Genomic DNA, 13,088 nt, shown 5'->3' on the forward strand with positions numbered 1-13,088 from the left:
CACTTAATTTTATGATTAGGGTGTGATAAATTAAAGTTGGTCCTGTATTGGTTTAAATATCTGTTTTGTGGTTGAATTATAGGAAGAAGATGTTCTATTTTAATGAATAGGCCTGAATGTGATTATTCCCCTTCATTTGCCTGGGTGTAAATGCTCCATTAAAAACCATCATGTTTAAATTTGAATTGCATTATCTTTAAATCAAAATAAGCAGATGTCCCTGTGATGAAGGATTTCATTCATCTTATATTGCACCTCTGGAGTGAATTTAGTACTTGGATAAAAATTTATGGTGGTTTCAATTGTGAAGAAGATTTTTGTGACTGTTTTCGAAGACATGAATAACTTTAACCTGAATAAGTTGGATCAAAGTTTGACCCTTAACCAGGAAACTTTGCCATAGTAGGTTGTAAAACTTACAAGTTATTTGACTGAAATTAAACACAATTCTCCAATGTGGACTATTCAGGGACAGTTTCTTCCCAACTGTTATCAGGCAGCTATCATCCTATCAACAACTAGAGTGTGGTCCTGACCTCCCAGTTACCTCACTGGAGCCTCTTGGACTATCATTAATTGGACTTTACTGTTCTTTATCTTGCACTAAATGTTATTCCCTTTATCATGTATCTGTACAATGTCTTGATTGCTGACAATCTTTCTGCTGACTGGTTAGCATGCAACAGCTCAGTACACATGGCAATAAACAAAACTAAAAATAAACCAAACCACTAACGTGTTGCACAACTGTAACATAACACCTAGCTTTTATACACGATACCCTGATTGTTGAAGCCCACTATAATAAACACCTTCTTGACCACTCTATCTACCTGGTTCGCCACCTTCAAGGGACTTCTTGCACTCCTAGATCCCTCTGCTCTACAACACTCCTCAGAGCCCTGCCATTCATAAGATCATGTTCATAAGATCATAAGTGATAGGAGCAGAATTAGGCTATTCGGCCCATCAAGTTACTCCGCTATTCAACAATGGCTGATCTATCTCTCCCTTCTAACCCCATTCTCCTCAGACACCTGTACTAATCAAGAATCTATCTATCTCTGCCGTATTTATATCCACTGACTTGGCTTCTGCAGCCTTCTGTGGCAAAGAATTCTACAGATTCACCACTCTCTGACAAAATAAATTCCTCCTCATCTCCTTCCTAAAAGAAAGTTCTTTAATTCTCAGACCGCTAGTCTTAGACTTTCCCACTAGTGAAAACATCCTCTCCACATCCACTCTATCCAAGCCTTTCACTATTCGATAAGTTTTAATGAGGTCCCGAGGTCCCCCCTCCAGCGAGTACAGGCCCAGTGCTGTCAAACGCTCATCCTATGTTAACCCACTCGTTCCTGGGATCATTCTTGTAAACGTCCTCTGGACCCTCTCCAGTGCCAGCACATCCTTTCTCTGTTGAGGTCCTGCCGTGGTTTGATTTCCCAAAATACAGCATCTCACACTCATTTGCATTAAACTGCATTAACCACTGACGTAACAATCATACAACCACTTTTTACGCCGGAAATAACTGACTCATATTTATAAAGTTTTGAAAATATTTAAACACAAAAGAAACTCAAAACAATTACTTTTGGACAAATACTGGAGAAGTGATCTCATTTGATTATTTTTGAAATTCCATATCAATTTTTTTAATTCAATAATTCATAATATACTCAATAGTTGGGGATTGGTTCATTAAGATTTTGATAACTATTGACGATCTCTAATCTAATGCATTGCTCCTGTCTTTTCACTGTACCGTGTGACAATAATAAATCTAAATATAAACCTATCCCTAAGTCTAGAGTTTGAAGAAAATGCCTCAAACACAAAACGTCACCAATCCATGTTCTCCAGTGATGCTGCCTGACCTGCTGAGTTACTCCAGCACTTTGCGTCTTTTTGTGTAGTAAGCTGCATCCACAGCTCCTTGTTTCTACATCTAAACCAGAAGCTAAATCTATAAGCATCTACCTGACTGTTAAGGGCCTGTCCCACTTGGACGACTTAATCCACAAGTTTAGAAGAACCTAGACAAGTTGGAAAAAATGGCAAGGTCGTGTTGACTCGCCAAAGTAAAAGACCTCCTATGACCTCCTATGAATATATCTACGACCTCCTACGACTATGTCTACATCCTCCTATGACCCCCTCCCCCAACCTCAGTCTTCCACACCTAAGAACAACTACGACTAGCTACGAGTGGAAAATGATCACATGATAAAATGATGTCAGGTTTGCATTTGTTTTCTCGGGCCAGTTACCGACCTACGACTACCTACGACTACCATCACGACGTACTATGACCTACCTATGCCCTACCTACGAGTAAAAAGTATACGTTTATTCCATGCCAACCTTTTTACTACTCTTGGACATTTTTTATCAGGCTGGAAAAAAAGCCGCGACCTACTTGAGGCCACGAGTACGAGGAGTCCACTCACGAGCATGAGGAAGAATTACCTCCTACGACCTCCTATGACCTTGTGGCGACCATGCTGCGAGAACGAGTCAAGGGCAAACTTGGCAGAGGTCGCCAATTAAGTCGTGAAAGTTGGACAGGAGCTTAAATCTATATTGCCGTGTCAGGACTAAAAAAGGTGATCACCACGAGTTGTGGTCCAGAACCAGGGTGAACCAGCCCTTTATTTCATCCAAAAGACAGAACACACTTGTAGGCTGAACAGAGACATGATAGAAGTACATCAAATTATGAGAGGCATACATAGACAGCTAGAATTTTCTCTTAGGATGGAAATGTCCAAAAGACAGAACACACTACAACACACTTGTAGGTTTCTTTTCCCTTCCTCTTTCCACCTGTCCTGCATCAAATTTTCGACCTAGATTATAAGCGCAAGTGTATGGAGTGGAAATTGAGCCTACAACATTCTGCCATTAAGTCTATCATGAACAAGAACTAAATCTTGGCATAAAGGTTAATTAGAATGTCACTAACATAGAAATTCTGTCTGCCTTACAGGGGTTTATGCTTTAGATGGAATCAGATGGCTTCAGTTACAATACAAATGATCCTTCCGCCCCAGTTTCTCTCTGTTCAATTTCCTGAGGCAGTTCATTGCTCACTGTGCAATAATTGGAAAATTGACCTTCATTGTTTAAAGCTGGAGGATAATCATAGACTTCTGAGAGAGATAAAATGGAAAATTACATGTTGTTTGTTCTAAAAACATTTTCTAACTTCCCTTATGCTTCATTTGTGATGCATTATCCAAATCTGGGATTGGGAGTTGCAACACTTTGGTGCTGCCACCCCCCACCCATGTGGGCCTGGATCACACTACCAGGCGTGGAGATGGAGGCTGATGAGATAGTGGTGTTTAAGAAGCTTTTAGATCGGCAGATGGAAATGCAGGGAATAGAGACATATGGATAATGTACAGGCAGATAAGATCAGGCAGATCAGTTTGACTTGGCATCATGTTCGGCACAAATATTGTGGGCCGAAGGTCCCGTTCCCCAGCTCTACTGTTCTATGGTATGTTCTCTATGTTCACGACTTCCTACACTCTGTGATTATCCCAGGTTTAACCTCAAATCACTGGGAGGAAATTAGACCACACTAGGTAACTCCGGGTGATTTACAGAGGTGCCTGAAATCAGAATCAAATTAAAACCTAAAAATCTTGAGGGCATGTGCTGCACCACTCTAGCACCTATTGGTTGGCTTTGTATTGATTTTAATTTCATATCTCAGCCTTTGCTCGCAGACAGGTTACAAATTTAATTTTCATTATTTGCAACACTGAAGAAGGGTCTCGACCCAAAACGTCATCCATTCCTTCTCTCCAGACATGTTGCCTGAAGGGTTTCGGCCCGAAACATCGCCTATTTCCTTCGCTCCATAGATGCTGCTGCACCCGCTGAGTTTTTTCCAGCATTTTTGTGTACCTTCGATCTTCCAGCATCTGCAGTTCCTTCTTGAACAACATGTTGCCTGTCCCGCTGAGTTACTCCAGCACTTTGTGTCCAGCACTGAATAATTCAAGATTTATTCTTAGCTTCATAAAAATAAAGTAAACCTAGTAGAGAGATTGGATGCTGACCGAAAAGTCAGCTAATTAATCTAAAGGTTGAATATCCAACAATTGTTCAGTAAATTTATCCACCTTCTCTACAATAGCAAGCCAATTATTCAAAGTTTATTTACAGTTCAGGAATACCATAGGGATAATTGAAGTAATTTGCACCCCAGGCCGTTAGCGGGAACTATTGGAACATGTCTTTTGTCCCGAAGGTCGACACAAAATGCTGGAGTAACTCAGCGGGTGAAGCAGCATCTCTGGAGAGAAGGAATGGGCGACGTTTCGGGTCGAACCCCTTCAGTCTTTTGGCCCACTGTGACTGTACCCTCACATACCAGGTACGTTGAGTTTTTGAACGGTCTTTCCATAAGGGAGGATATAGTTCTGATTTTACACCTTACCTCTTTCCAGACGATGGATTTTTTCACTGCAACTATAAGGGAGGCACGGTGGCACAGCGGTAGGGTTACTACCTTACAGCTCCATACACCTGGGTTCAATCCTGACTAGGGGTGCTGTCTGCATGGAGTTTGTACGTCCACCCTGTGACCAGGTGGGTTTTTTTCGGTGCTCCGGTTTCTTCCCACTCTCCAAAGACGAACAAGTTTGTAGATTAATTGGCTTTGGTACTGTATAGGATAGTGCTAGTGTACGGGGATCGCTGGTCAGTGCGGACTTGGTGGGCCGAAGAGCCTTTATCCGCGCTGTATCTCTAAACTAAACTAAAGTAAACTGTTACGCTACAATGCTTAGACTCTATATTCTGCACTCAGGTATTTGCCTCTTCACTGTTATACTTGAGTGTGGCTTAGTTGTATTCCTGTTTAGTGTTAACTGCTTTGATTGGGTTGCACGCAAACAAAAGCCGTTCATTGTATTTTGGTACAGGTGACAATATTAAATCAGGAGCTTGGAGTACAAAAGCACTATCTGCAATCCAATCATCTTCCTGGCAGGCTAATGTGGTTCATGATTCCTCCAACTGTTCCCAACAGCAGAGCTTAACTTAGAACGAGGAATGATACGAGAAAGTAAGCAAATTGCTGACTTATGCAATATGAGTATTTTCATTTTCAGCAAGAATTCCTAGTTGAATTTCTTACTGGTATCACTGCATTAAATTATTTAAAATCAGGTCCCACCCCCCCACCGCCCAACCTCTTCTCCCATCTCTAGATTCAGGGATAGTTTCTTCCCAGCTGTTCATGGGCAACTGAACCATCACATCAACAACTAGACAACAGTCCTGGAGCTAATATCTACCTCACTGGAAACACTCGGACTATCCTTAATCAAACTTTTATCTTTTATCTTGCACTAAGCAGTATTTCCTTAATCATGTATCTGTACATTGTGAATGGCTTATTTGTATGGTCTTTCCACTGACTGGTTTGCACACAATATAAGCTTTCCACTATGACAATAAACTGAACTAAACAAACTAAACTAAATTTCCAATACACTATTTCTGCTGTGTTAATATACTGCAAACACATTTACACGTGAGGATTTTTGTGTATCAATTTTATAAGAGTTATATCATCAAGAGTGCAAATCTCGGTGTCCTTTCTCATGAATTCAACCGTTCCTTACAGATGTACGACTACACTTATTCTAAAGCTCTTAAGAGTAGAAATTGATATTTAGTATGAGAGTTCCACATTCAACTGTATCTGGTACATATAAATTAGTTTCAGTAAGCATTGCAAATGCTCTCAATATACTGCTTTGTCTCAGAATTTTTTATTTCGCATTAACATTTATCACACATGAAGTCCTCTAATAATTCCTGAGATTTTCCTAGCTTTAATGAGTTTGGTGTAAATTTGCTCCAGAATGTATAACTTGTTTTATTCTTGTCAGAAGCTTCAATCATCATTTTTTTTCAACAGTGCATGATTTTTTTGGTTGAATCACAATTTTGATTGCCTTGTGTTGTAACTGGCACACCTTATGACCAATATCTGTATCAATTTCTTGCAGCTGCCAACTCTTAACTGCATTACTGTGATCACAGTAGCAATGTACTTCAAGGGACCACTGCATGCGTCACTCCATGCAACATTGCAGCAAATTTTCAAAAGTATTTAGTTTAGTTTAGAGATACAGCATGGAAACAGGCCCTTCGGTCCACTGAGTCTGTGCTGACCAGCGGTCCCCGCACACTAACACAATCCTACACACACTAAGGACAATTTACAACTTTACTGAAGCCAATTAACATCCAAACATGTAATTCTTTGGAGTGTGGGAGGAAATCAGAGCACCCGGAGAAAACCTACACAGGACACTGGGAGAACATGCAAACACTGTACAGACATCATCCGTAGTCAGGATCGAACCTGGGTTTCCGGCGTTGTAAGGCAGCAACTCTACCGCTGCGCCACTGTGCCACTACCCCCCCCCCCCCCCCCCCCCCCCCCCTCTGTTACAATATAAAAAATGAGAGGTGATGGTAGAAAACATTTCCCTAATTCACAACTTGAGGACTGAAGATACGAACGGAGCAGATTCACCCCCCGTACAGTGTATGTAATATTGGTTGGGAACAGTGACTGTCACTTTAAGGCTGGCATTCCCTTTCCGTGAATAATGTTCTCTGAATGCAATAATGTTATTAGAAAGATCCAGAGAAACAGTCTGTAAACTGTAAATAAATCATAGCCTCTTTCTATTCTGCTTGTGTAGCATACAACCCAATGCTATAAACATTAAATACACTCATTGTAGGTAATCTCTAACCTACCGTCCCCAAACCTCTCCCCTTTTCTAGCTCCGCTCCCCCTCCTCCCCTCCCTTCCCCCACAAGCACAAATCTTTCAGTGACGTGTCCAGTTGAATTTTCAGTGATGTGCGATCATCTGGAAATGATCATTATTTTCAAAAATTTAACTTCAGAAAAGTTGATTTTCAATCACATTTTTTTTTTAAAGCAGCACTGTGTGATTGAATTTCTAGCACTGGTGATTTTACAGGGCATTCCAAAGGCAATAACGTCTTTAAATCGATGCGATGCGTCATACGCTGGGAGCAATCATCTGAAGACTATCTTTCTTGTGAAAGTTTCTTCACCACACCTCGGCTGACCACAGTTTTACAGCAATAAAATGTCAACATGCAAAAATGAGTCAACAGCATGTTTTTAGCGAATAAATGCAAACTACACACTAACCTCGACTCTGAGCCTATGTGGCTGTCAAAATTTAAAAACAAGGAACTGCAGAATCTAGTTTACATTAAAAGACACAAAATGCTAGAATAACTCAGCATGTCAGGCAGCATCTCTGGAGAACATGGATAGGTGATGTTTTGGGTTAGGACTCAATTTCAGTCTGAAGAAGCATCCTTACCTGTATCGTCACCTATCCATGTTCTCCTGGGATTCTACCTGACCCGCTGAATTACTCTGTCATTTTGTGTCTTTTTCTGTGAATGTGTTTGGTTGCACTGAGGTCTTCTGTTCTTTTGGCAATAGTGGTGTAGTTATTCATGTAGTGGTTTTTGTTGTTTATTATATACTAGACCAAGAGTAGACCAGTTGGGTCTGCTCCCCCATGCAAGATTCCACCACTCACCCATTCCCCCATTACAAGCCGTTCCCCCAACGCAATATTGCACCACTCACGCATAGCCCCCAACTGTGCAAGTGCAGCTCATTTCTCCTCATCCCCCAGCACTCCCTTCTCCTCTTTAAGAGAGGGAGAGGTTAGAGAGGGAGGGGGGTAGAAAGGGAGGGTGGAGGGTAGAGAGGGAGGGGGAGGGCAAACAGGAAGGGGGTAGTGATGGAGAGGGGGGGGTGGGGGTAGAGGGGGGGGGTAGAGGGGGGGTGTAGAGAGGGAGGGGGTAGAAAGGAAGGGGAGGGGGATTTAAGTAGAAACGGAGGGGGTAGAGAGGGAGGGAGAGGGGAGTAGAGAGGGAGGGTAGAGGGGGGAGGGGGTAGAGAAGGAGGGGGGAGGGAGGGAGGGGTGAGAGAGGGTGGGAGTGAGTAGATAGGGAGGGGGTAGAGAGGGAGGGGAGTGAAAGGGTAGAGGGAGGGGAAGGGATGTAGAGGGGGGAAGGGAAGGTAGAGAGAGATAGAGGGGGTAGAGAGGGTGGGAGTGACGGTAGATAGGGAGGGGGTAGAGAGGGAGAGGAAGGGTAGAGGTAGATGGAGAGAGGCAGAGAGGGAGGGAGGAAAAGAACCCACCCCATCTCCCTCCCCTCCTCATCTCCCTCCTCCTCATTTCTTTCATCCTCATCCTCTCACTCCCATTCCCTGCCCCAGGACCTACCCAGGTCGTAGAGCAGCGGCAGGACGTGGAATTTGGCCTGGATCTCCACTGCCACCTGTGTTCCAGTGGGCTGGGCCCTGACCACCACCAGCACCACCCTTCCCGTCGGACATCGGGCGCCGGTAGCGGCCGCCATGCGAGTGCGCGAGTGCGCTGGAGTGCCCCTCCCTCCTGGTGTGTCCTGTCCTGCCTTGCGAGTCGCTTGTGACGTCACTCGGGGTTTTCTTTCCAAAATGGGTGAGTTTTCTGGCTTTATTTTAAACTGTCAAGGATTAAAAATTCCGGAAATATAGGTGGGAATGCGACGGGAAGATGTTTATCGCCTCGACGGGAAAAATGTGAGTAGAATGTGTGAAAATGGGAAGGCTGTGGCCTAGCGTTTGGAAGAAAATAGGAAAATAGGAAAATAGGAATTGACATACACACAGCCACAAACAAGATAAAGAGTTTTAATATTATAGAGATTATATTTTATCAGCATAATATATTATTATATATTATTATATTATATTATTATATTTTATATATATATTAGCAGCGCGTGTTGCATTTATAGGCTGCAGATAACAATTCCATTCTTCTGTGAGTACATATGACAATTAAAAACTTGACTTTCTCGATGACTCTTGATTTAAAGATAATACTGGATGTACAAAATACTTTCAAAAAAGTAATATATTTTAAACTTCCTCCAACAAAAATAAAAACTAGGTTGATATTATAATATGTTCGACAGTTTGTAGTATTTTTTCAGGTGCAAATTTAATTTGAAGTCACCATGTTCATTCTTCAACTCTAAGGTTTTCCTAAATTATTACTCATGCCTGCCTCATAGCTATTCGCTAAATTTGCCATGACAAATTATTAACTTCGGGTCTCAAATGATGCTTGCAATTGAGTAGCTTCTAACCTTTAGTTCCATCATTCAAAATACTTTGAAATTCTTTCATCCAGAAAATCATATTCATTTAGTCAGGCTACTGAACACTCATTTTCAGGTACATTTTACACTTTGCAACTAACTCATTATTGAATACACCAAGGCCTCATATTAATTCTAACTTGACTGACTGTACTTATTCATTGAAATGTGAGTCATTGCAGTCTGGAAGCTGTGATTGCAATGGTAGTGAAATCATCAATGACCTCTTTCTAATCAGATCAGTCTGAAGAAGGGTCTCGAGCCGAAACGTCACTCATTCCTTCTCTCCAGAGATGCTGCCTGGCCCGCTGAGTTACTCCAGCATTTTGTGTCTATCTTCCTAAACCAATCTGAGCTTCACATCTGCTTTTAGAAGACTATTGTCATCCACGTCGTTAAAGAAAACAAGGAAGTGCGCCTGTAGAAATAAAGAACTGCAGATGCTTAGTTTTGTTTACTTTAGGGATACATTGCGGAAACAGGCCTTTCGGCTCACTGAATCAGCGCCCACAATGATCACCTGTACACTAGTTCTATCCTGCACACAAGGGACAATTAACAGAAGGCAATTAACTTATAAACCTGTACATCTTTGGAATGTGGAAGGAAACCGGAGCACCCAGAGAAAACCCACGCGGTCATGGGGAGAACATACAAACTCCGTACAGACAGCACCCGTAGTCAGAATCGAACCCATGTCACTGGCGCTGTTAGGCCCACAACTGTTCCACCCTATTTGCTCTGCCTAAGACCAAAATAAATGATAAAGAGTTGTGAATGCAGCCCCAAATATTATAAAAAACCAGCCCATCCCTCCCCCCACATCAATTTTATTTATGCCTCATACCCCGGGAAAGCAACCAATTTAATCAAGGACTCCAGTCACACCTAATCCCCTCTGTTATTAGACAGGAGAACTTGAAGCAAAAGCTTGAATTTGTGTTGCACCGGGTGCAGACACCTTCCCGTTGTTATCAGCCTACTGAGATGATCTCTTGCAAGCTAAGGATATATTCCTGATCTCCCAAACTATCTGGTTGCGGCCTTTGCATTTTGTTTTAACGTGTACTTTCTCTATGGCTATAACAATCTATTTTGCAGTCTAATAAAAATGAACTGCAGTTGCTGATTTATACCAAAAACAAACACAAAATACTGGAGTAATCAGCAGATCAGGCAGCATCTCTGGAGAAAATGGATAGGTGATGTTTCATGTTTAAGAAGAAACTGCAGATGCTGGAAAATCGAAGGTACACAAAAGTGTTGGAAAAACTCAGCGGGTGCGGCAGCATCTATGGAGCGAAGGAAGTAGGCAACGTTTCGGGCCGAAACCCTTCTTCAGACAGGTGATGTTTCAGGTTGGGTCTGAAAAAAAGCCCTAACCCGAAAATCACCTATTCATTTTCTGCAGAGATACTGCCTGACCGGCTAAGTTACTCCAGCATTTTCTGAATATTTTTAGTTTACACTCTGTTTCTTCTTCCTCGTTTGCATGACCACAATTGAGATGATTTGTTATGTGATTAGATTTCAATTTCCTGATAACACCTGGGAAAAACTGTCCCTGAATCTGGAGATGTGCGTTTTCACACTTCTATAACCTTTTGCCGATGGGAGAGGGGGGTGACCGGGTTAGGCCTTGTCCTTGATTATGCTGGTGGTCTTCCTGAAGCAGTGTGAGGTGTAACTGGAGTCAATGGAACGGAGGTTGGATTGTGTGTTGGCTGGGCTGTGTCCACAATTCTCTGCAGTTCTTGTGGACTTGAATGGTGCTGTTTCCAAATTAAGCTGAGATGCATCCTGATAAAATGCATTCTAGGGAGCATCTGTAGACGTTGGTGAGAGTTTTACATTTTGCATTCTAGTGGCAAATAAAGCAAGAGTTTTAGAGTTGATTTGATGTTCAATCTTGCTGGACTTCTGTCAAATAGTAATAACAAGGATAGTGAAGCTGTTTAGAACTGTTGCCAGATGATTCCTTCAGTCATCTGAGTTCTGGATACACTGATGGACATTCACCCCCTGAAGGTGAATCAGAAAATATCAGCGCGTCTGGTCCCCTGAGTAATGCATTACCTTCTGAGAAACCTATTTCGAACAAAACTGGAACATCAGGTTAGAAGATCACATGTGAACAAATATTAAAGAAGATTGATGGTAGAAAGTTTTTCTATGTACAAAATATCCCTCATAGAGTATTAGAAGTGAAAACCCTGAAAATATTCCACAGCATGATGGAAGATTAGAGGATATGTATACACTATATCATACTTTAAATATATATTTATGTATGAAGCCTGCCAAAGAAAATGGAAGGAAAGTTGATTTGGTCCAGATTTAAATAAGATGCAATGAATACAAAGGAGAATTGTGGGGAACTGTACATCGGAGATGTCCTCATCGGAGATGTCCTCATTCTTTAGGGCATTCTTTAGATCTCTAGAGAAAATGGATATGTTACGTTTTGGGTTGGCACCGTTCTGTAGCGCAATTGCAGTAGGGAGTAAAAACTGGAAGCAAAGAGAAAACAGGACAAAATTTGGCTGGCAACAGATGACCTCAGGCAAGGAGGAACCCTGATATAAACACAAAATGTGGGAGTAACTCAGCTACACAGGCAGCATCCCTGGAGAAGGAAAGGGTGATGTTTTGGGTGGAGACCCTTCTGAATGGTCCAACTTCGGCATAAACCAGCATCTGCAGTTCCTTGCAACACAACTTCCCTGATCTGCTGCCTGGTGGCTAGTGACAGGCGTGAGCCCAAGATGGATACATCATTACAAACTGTGCAACTAGTTAACCAACCTTGAATGCAAGATGGTAAAGGAGTCTGAAAACTGTAATGTCCAGGTTCAGGAACAGCTTCTTCCCTATAATTATCTATGGCAAACTACAAACTCTGACAAAACGTCGTTCAATGAACTGCCTAGTTGCACTATGGACTTTGGTCTTTGTTTTTGTTTTTACACTATATATTTTTTTAATTTATTGAATTTTTTTGTTGTTTATTGTGGTTTCTACTGAGTACTATGTTTACATACCTCTTGGCTCTTGACTGCTGACTCTTGACATGGACAGATTTACCACCCATTTGCTTTGAAAATAGTCAATAGTTGGAATTGGAGAGTAGATTGCTTCACTGCCAATTTTGGAGGATATTCCTGAAAGGTAACTCCAGAAGGCTAAATGATTAGTTTGGGTCAACAACACAAAATGTGGGTTACTGTGCTGTGTCAAAGAGATCATGGGAATTTTCTTTGACTTGATTAACAATAATTACCACCAGGTGGCTATTATGTTTGGACATATCAATGCCAGTTTCCACATATTAAGCTGGAAAGGGTGTAGAGACGATTTACGAGGATGTTGCCAGGACTTGAGGGGCGGAGCTATAGGGAGAGATTGTACAGGCTCTGTCTTTATTCTTTGGAGCGCAGGAGGCTAAGCAGTGATATCATAGAGGTGCATAAAGTCATGGGAGGATAGGGTGAATGTGGAGAGTCTTTTTGCCAAGACAGGGAAATTAAGAGTTGGAGGGTGAAGTTTAAGGTGAGAAGGAAACAATTTTACTGAAACCTTGAGGGATATTTTTCTTACAGAATCATAGAATCGCACAGTACAGAAACAAACCTTTCAACCCACATTGCTCATGTTGACTCAAGACCAACCTGCCCACATTTGGCCTTTTCCATTCCATAAATAATCCAGAGTGGTGGGTATATGGAACAAGCTTCAAGGCTAAGTAGTTGAGGCAGGTTCAATAACAGCATTCAAAAAAGAATTGGGCAAGTATATAGATAGGAGAAGTTTAGTGGCATATGGGCCAAATGCAAGTATGTG

The 13,088-nt window shown here is 41.8% G+C and overlaps 1 pseudogene; it reads right to left on the reverse strand.

The window, feature by feature from the left end:
* Nucleotides 1-8,462, reverse strand: part of LOC129708535 (protein FAM187B-like) — a 147,453-nt pseudogene extending 138,991 nt beyond the window's left edge.
* Between the last annotated feature and the right edge of the window lie 4,626 nt (nucleotides 8,463-13,088).

This window comes from Leucoraja erinacea, chromosome 24 (assembly GCF_028641065.1).
Source record: "Leucoraja erinacea ecotype New England chromosome 24, Leri_hhj_1, whole genome shotgun sequence".
NCBI classification, from domain to species: Eukaryota; Metazoa; Chordata; class Chondrichthyes; order Rajiformes; family Rajidae; genus Leucoraja; species Leucoraja erinaceus.